The sequence below is a fragment of the Oncorhynchus kisutch genome, linkage group LG13 (assembly GCF_002021735.2).
Source record: "Oncorhynchus kisutch isolate 150728-3 linkage group LG13, Okis_V2, whole genome shotgun sequence".
Taxonomy (NCBI): domain Eukaryota; kingdom Metazoa; phylum Chordata; class Actinopteri; order Salmoniformes; family Salmonidae; genus Oncorhynchus; species Oncorhynchus kisutch.
In genome coordinates this window covers 9,078,057-9,085,127 of record NC_034186.2, presented here as the reverse complement: position 1 = coordinate 9,085,127, position 7,071 = coordinate 9,078,057, and the positions used below count along the sequence as shown (strand labels likewise).

Genomic DNA, 7,071 nt, shown 5'->3' with positions numbered 1-7,071 from the left:
TCTCTCTCTGCTCTCTCTCTCTTGCTGTCACTCCTCTCTCTCTCTCACTCTCTCTCTCTCTCTCTCTCTCTCTCTCTCTCTCTCTCTCTCTCTCTCTGTCTCGCTGTCACTCCTCTCTCTCTCTCTCTCTCTCTCTCTGTCTCTCTCTCTTGCTGTCACTCCTCTCTCTCTCTCACTCTCTCTCTCACCCTCTCTCTCACGGTCTCTCAATTCAATTCAAGGGTCTCTCTTTCGCTTTCTACAAAGCTCCTGCTAGATGTAGTTTGCATGGTGATTGCTTGGTTGTCGACTCAATATGTGATAGTGGGTCCTTTACGTCCCACCTATATACACACACACAAATTCAAACACACACACACACACACACACACACACACACACACACACACACACACACACACACACACACACACACACACACACACACACACACACACACACACACACACACACACACACACACACCCTAACCCTAACCCTAACCCTAAACCCCTAAGCCTAAACCCTTAACCCCTAAACCCCTAACCTTAACCCCTAACCCTAGACCCTTAACCCTAAACCCCTACCTTAACCCCTAACCCTAAACTCCTAACCTTAACCCCTAAACCCCTAACCCTAAACCCCTAACCTTAACCCCTAACCCTAAACCCCTAACCTTAATCCCTAACCCTAAACCCCTAACCCTAAACCCCTAACCCTAAACCCCTAACCCTAATCCCCTAACCCTAAACCCCTAACCTTAACCCCTAAACCCCTAACCTTAACCCCTAACCCTAGACCCTTAACCCCTAACCCTAAACCCCTAACCCTAACCCTAAACCCCTAACCTTAACCCCTAACCCTTAACCCTTAACCCTAAACCCCTAACCCTAACCCTAAACCCCTAACCTTAACCCCTAACCCTAAACCCCTAACCTTAACCCCTAACCCTTAACCCCTAACCCTAATTATTTGTTTTACTATCCTTTTGGGGACTTTGGGGGATTTCCAGTACCGAAAAGGATAGTAATACAAGACCACACACACACACACCTCCCTCCTTGCTCTGAGCTCTGTCACAGTAACGGGACCCCAGGGACTGCTGGTGCAGGCACACACAGGATGGCATGTCCCAGAGTACTGGTTTCTCTGTGGTGTGTGTGTGTTAGGCAGGTCTTCAGATCAATTGTTCAATCAAACTCATACCCCAGACCCAATCCTCATCCCCTGTAACCTTCAATGTAGACAGATGGAGCTCCGATGGCCATCTCTCTTTTCCTGTGACCTGCATCTAACCCAGATCCATACTCGAGCCTGCTGCCCTGTACCCAACCCATACATTCATCCCAAACAATATACAATACCTTTACCTTTACCTCAACACCAAACTGTAGTGTAACTAGTATAACTGTAGTGTAACTAGTATAACTGTAGTGTAACTAGTGTAACTGTAGTGTAACTAGTATAACTGTAGTGTAACTAGTATAACTGTAGTGTAACTAGTATAACTGTAGTGTAACTAGTGTAACTGTAGTGTAACTAGTATAACTGTAGTGTAACTGTAGTGTAACTAGTATAACTGTAGTGTAACTAGTATAACTGTAGTGTAACTAGTATAAATGTAGTGTAACTAGTGTAACTGTAGTGTAACTAGTGTAACTAGTATAACTGTAGTATAACTAGTGTAACTGTAGTGTAACTAGTATAACTGTAGTGTAACTAGTATAACTGTAGTGTAACTAGTATAACTAGTATAACTGTAGTGTAACTAGTATAACTGTAGTGTAACTAGTATAACTAGTATAACTGTAGTGTAACTAGTATAACTAGTATAACTGTAGTGTAACTAGTATAACTGTAGTGTAACTAGTGTAACTAGTATAACTGCAGTGTAACTAGTATAACTGTAGTGTAACTAGTATAACTGTAGTGTAACTAGTATAACTGTAGTGTAACTAGTATAACTGTAGTGTAACTAGTATAACTAGTATAACTGTAGTGTAACTAGTATAACTAGTATAACTGTAGTGTAACTAGTATAACTGTAGTGTAACTAGTATAACTGTAGTGTAACTAGTGTAACTAGTGTAACTAGTATAACTGTAGTGTAACTAGTATAACTGTAGTGTAACTGTAGTGTAACTAGTATAACTGTAGTATAACTAGTATAACTAGTATAACTGTAGTATAACGGTAGTGTAACTAGTATAACTGTAGTGTAACTAGTATAACTGTAGTATAACTGTAGTATAACTAGTGTAACTAGTATAACTGTAGTATAACTGTAGTATAACTAGTATAACTACTGTAACTGTATAACTGTAGTGTAACTAGTGTAACTAGTATAACTGTAGTGTAACTAGTGTAACTAGTATAACTGTAGTGTAACTAGTATAACTGTAGTATAACTGTAGTGTAACTGTAGTATAATTAGTATAACTATAGTATAACTGTAGTATAATTAGTATAACTATAGTATAACTGTAGTATAACTGTAGTATAACTAGTATAACTGTAGTATAACTGTAGTATAACTAGTATAACTGTAGTATAACTGTAGTATAACTGTACTGTAACTAGTATAACTGTAGTATAACTGTAGTATAACTGTAGTATAACTGTAGTATAACTGTAGTATAACTGTAGTGTAACTGTATAACTGCAGTATAACTGTAGTATAACTAGTATAACTGTAGTATAACTGTAGTATAACTGTAGTGTAACTAGTATAGCTGTAGTATAACTGTAGTATAACTAGTATAACTGCAGTATAACTGTAGTGTAACTGTATAACTGTAGTATAACTGCAGTATAACTGTAGTATAACTAGTATAACTGTAGTATAACTGTATAACTGTACTGTAACTAGTATAACTGTAGTATAACTGTAGTATAACTGTACTGTAACTGTATAACTGCAGTATAACTGCAGTATAACTGTAGTATAACTAGTATAACTGTAGTGTAACTGTATAACTGTAGTATAACTGCAGTATAACTGTAGTATAACTGTAGTATAACTGTATAACTGTACTGTAACTAGTATAACTGTAGTATAACTTTAGTGTAACTGTAGTATAACTGTACTGTAACTAGTATATCTGTAGTATAACTGTAGTATAACTGTAGTATAACTGTAGTATAACTAGTATAACTGTAGTATAACTAGTATAACTGTAGTATAACTGTAGTATAACTGTAGTATAACTGTACTGTAACTAGTATAACTGTAGTATAACTGTACTGTAACTAGTATAACTGTAGTATAACTGTAGTATAACTGTACTGTAACTGTATAACTGTAGTATAACTAGTATAACTGTAGTATAACTGTAGTATAACTGTAGTATAACTAGTATAACTGTAGTATAACTGTAGTATAACTAGTATAACTGTAGTATAACTGTAGTATAACTGTACTGTAACTAGTATAACTGTAGTATAACTGTACTGTAACTGTATAACTGTAGTATAACTGTAGTATAACTGTAGTATAACTGTAGTATAACTAGTATAACTGTACTGTAACTAGTATAACTGTAGTATAACTGTAGTATAACTGTAGTATAACTGTAGTATAACTGTACTGTAACTAGTATAACTAGTATAACTGTACTGTAACTAGTATAACTGTAGTATAACTGTAGTATAACTGTAGTATAACTGTAGTATAACTGTAGTATAACTGTAGTATAACTGTACTGTACTAGTATAACTAGTATAACTGTAGTATAACTAGTATAACTAGTATAACTGTAGTATAACTGTAGTATAACTGTACTGTAACTAGTATAACTAGTATAACTGTAGTATAACTAGTATAACTGTAGTATAACTGTAGTATAACTACTGTAACTGTAGTATAACTGTAGTATAACTAGTATAACTGTACTGTAACTAGTATAACTGTAGTATACCTGTAGTATAACTTTAGTGTAACCGTAGTATAACTAGTATAACTTTAGTGTAACTTTAAATCAAATCAAATCAAATGTTATTTGTCACATACACATGGTTAGCAGATGTTAATGTTATTTGTCACATACACATGGTTAGCAGATGTTAATGCGAGTGTAGCGAAATACTTGTGCTTCTAGTTCCGACAATGCAGTAATAACCAACAAGTAATCTAACTAACAATTCCAAAACTACTACCTTATAGACACAAGTGTAAAGGGGATAAAGAATATGTACATAAGGATATATGAATGAGTGATGGTACAGAGCGGCATAGGCAAGATACAGTAGATGGTATTGAGTGCAGTATATACATATGAGATGAGTATGTAAACAAAGTGGCATAGTTAAAGTGGCTAGTGATACATGTATTACATAAGGATGCAGTAGATGATATAGAGTACAGTATATACATATGAGATGAATAATGTAGGGAACATTATATTAGGTAGCATTGTTTAAAGTGGCTAGTGATATATTTTACATCATTTCCCATCAATTCCCATTATTAAAGTGGCTGGAGTTGAGTCAGTGTGTTGGCAGCAGCCACTCAATGTTAGTGGTGGCTGTTTAACAGTCTGATGGCCTTGAGATAGAAGCTGTTTTTCAGTCTCTCGGTCCCAGCTTTGATGCACCTGTACTGACATCGCCTTCTGGATGATAGCGGGGTGAACAGGCAGTGGCTCGGGTGGTTGCTGTCCTTGATGATCTTTATGGCCTTCCTGTGACATCGGGTGGTGTAGGTGTCCTGGAGGGCAGGTAGTTTGCCCCCGGTGATGCGTTGTGCAGACCTCACTATCCTCTGGAGAGCCTTACGGTTGTGGGCGGAGCAGTTGCCGTACCAGGCGGTGATACAGCCTGCCAGGATGCTCTCGATTGTGCATCTGTAGAAGTTTGTGAGTGCTTTTGGTGATAAGCCGAATTTCTTCAGCCTCCTGAGGTTGAAGAGGCGCTGCTGCGCCTTCTTCACGATGCTGTCTGTGTGGGTGGACCAATTCAGTTTGTCTGTGATGTGTACGCCGAGGAACTTAAAACTTACTACCCTCTCCACTACTGTTCCATCGATGTGGATAGGGGGGTGTTCCCTCTGCTGTTTCCTGAAGTCCACAATCATCTCCTTAGTTTTGTTGACGTTGAGTGTGAGGTTATTTTCCTGACACCACACTCCGAGGGCCCTCACCTCCTCCCTGTAGGCCGTCTCGTCGTTGTTGGTAATCAAGCCTACCACTGTTGTGTCGTCCGTAAACTTCATGATTGAGTTGGAGGCGTGCGTGGCCACGCAGTCGTGGGTGAACAGGGAGTACAGGAGAGGGCTCAGAACGCACCCTTGTGGGGCCCCAGTGTTGAGGATCAGCGGGGTGGAGATGTTGTTGCCTACCCTCACCACCTGGGGGCGGCCCGTCAGGAAGTCCAGTACCCAGTTGCACAGGGCGGGGTTGAGACCCAGGGTCTCGAGCTTGATGACGAGTTTGGAGGGTACTATGGTGTTGAATGCCGAGCTGTAGTCGATGAACAGCATTCTCACATAGGTATTCCTCTTGTCCAGATGGGTTAGGGCAGTGTGCAGTGTGGTTGAGATTGCATCGTCTGTGGACCTATTTGGGCGGTAAGCAAATTGGAGTGGGTCTAGGGTGTCAGGTAGGGTGGAGGTGATATGGTCCTTGACTAGTCTCTCAAAGCACTTCATGATGACGGAAGTGAGTGCTACTTTAGTATAAGTGTAGTGTAACTGTAGTGTAAGTGTTGGTGTAAATAGTGTTTGGAGGTATATGTCTCCTCTCTTTTTGAGGCGTATGTACGTGTGTGTGTGGGGGGGGGGGGGGTTGTGTGAGGCTTACGTGTGTGTGTGGGGGGGGATGTGTGAGGCGTACGTGTGTGTGTGGGGGTGGATGTGTGAGGCGTACGTGTGTGTGTTGGGGGGGGGGGGGGTGTGAGGCTTACGTGTGTGTGTGGGGGGGGATGTGTGAGGCGTACGTGTGTGTGTTGGGGGGGCGGGGTGTGAGGCGTTTGTGTGTGGGTGTGGATGGGGGGGGATGTGTGAGGCTTACGTGTGTGTGTTTTAGTTGCTGCAGCAGTATGTTAGCTGTGAGAGAGATGGTGAAATGTGTAGTGATAGCAGGCTTGTGGTTGGAGTGATGGTGTCTCTACCTCTACCGTGTGTGTGTGTGTGTGTGTGTGTGTGTGTGTGTGTGTGTGTTTGTTGACCAGCATAAGAGAGATACTTTGTGTGTGTCTGTGTGTTTGTTGAATGGAGAGTGTTTGACTAGTGCGGACAGTTTGTTTTTCTGCTTCCGTTCTAATGGGGAGAAACTACACACATCTGTATGGTGATCATGAGGAGATTGGAGCCTGTCTGTGTGTGTGTGTGTGTGTGTTTTGGTGGTTATTTGTAGTCTCTGGCCTGTGAGATTTTTGGCTGAATCTAAACTACCGCCTGCTGGTATCTTTGAAGTACTGCATACATCCACTGACACGCTTGCTGATTTTATAGGAACACTTGATTTTTTTGCTAAATGTGCACAATCCTTTTCTTTTAGCCGGTTTGTTAAAAAGAGTGTGCTTTCAGAGGCAGCCAGTTGGACAGGCAGGCAGTGGATCCTGCCTCAAACAGCGTCTGTAGTTGTATGTCTAACAGAAAGACAGACTTGGCCATGCGTCTCCATCCCTAGCTCTCTCGCTCCAGTTCTCTATCCCCCCTCTCTCCCACTCCCCCCGCCCTCTCTCTTGCTATCCCCCTCCCCTCTCTCTCTCTCGCTCTCTCTCTCCCCCTCCACCCCCTCTTTCTCCCACTCTCTCCCCCTCCCCCCTCTTTCTCCCACTCTCTCCCCCCTCTCTCTCTTTCTCTCCCCCTCCCCCCTCTTTCTCCCACTCTCTCCCCCTCTCTCTCTTTCTCTCCCCCTCCCCTATCTCTCACGCTCTCTTTCTCCCCCTTTCTCTCTAGCTCTTTCTCTCTCTCTCGCCCTCCCCCCCTCTTTCTCTCCCCCTCTCCCATCTCTCTCGCTTTCTCTCCCACTCCCCCTCTTTCTCTCGCTCTTACTCTCTATCTCCCCCCTCCCCTCTTTCTCTCATTCTATCCCCCTCCCTCTCTCTCTCGCTCGCTCTTTCTCTATTGCTCCAGTTCTCTCCTCCTCTCTC

The 7,071-nt window shown here is 41.7% G+C and overlaps 1 protein-coding gene across 1 annotated transcript in view; it reads left to right on the top strand.

Moving 5' to 3' along the window:
* Positions 1–7,071, top strand: part of LOC109880506 (DENN/MADD domain containing 1B) — a 231,854-nt gene that overhangs the window by 214,942 nt on the left and 9,841 nt on the right. The gene's annotated exons all lie outside the window — the stretch shown is intronic.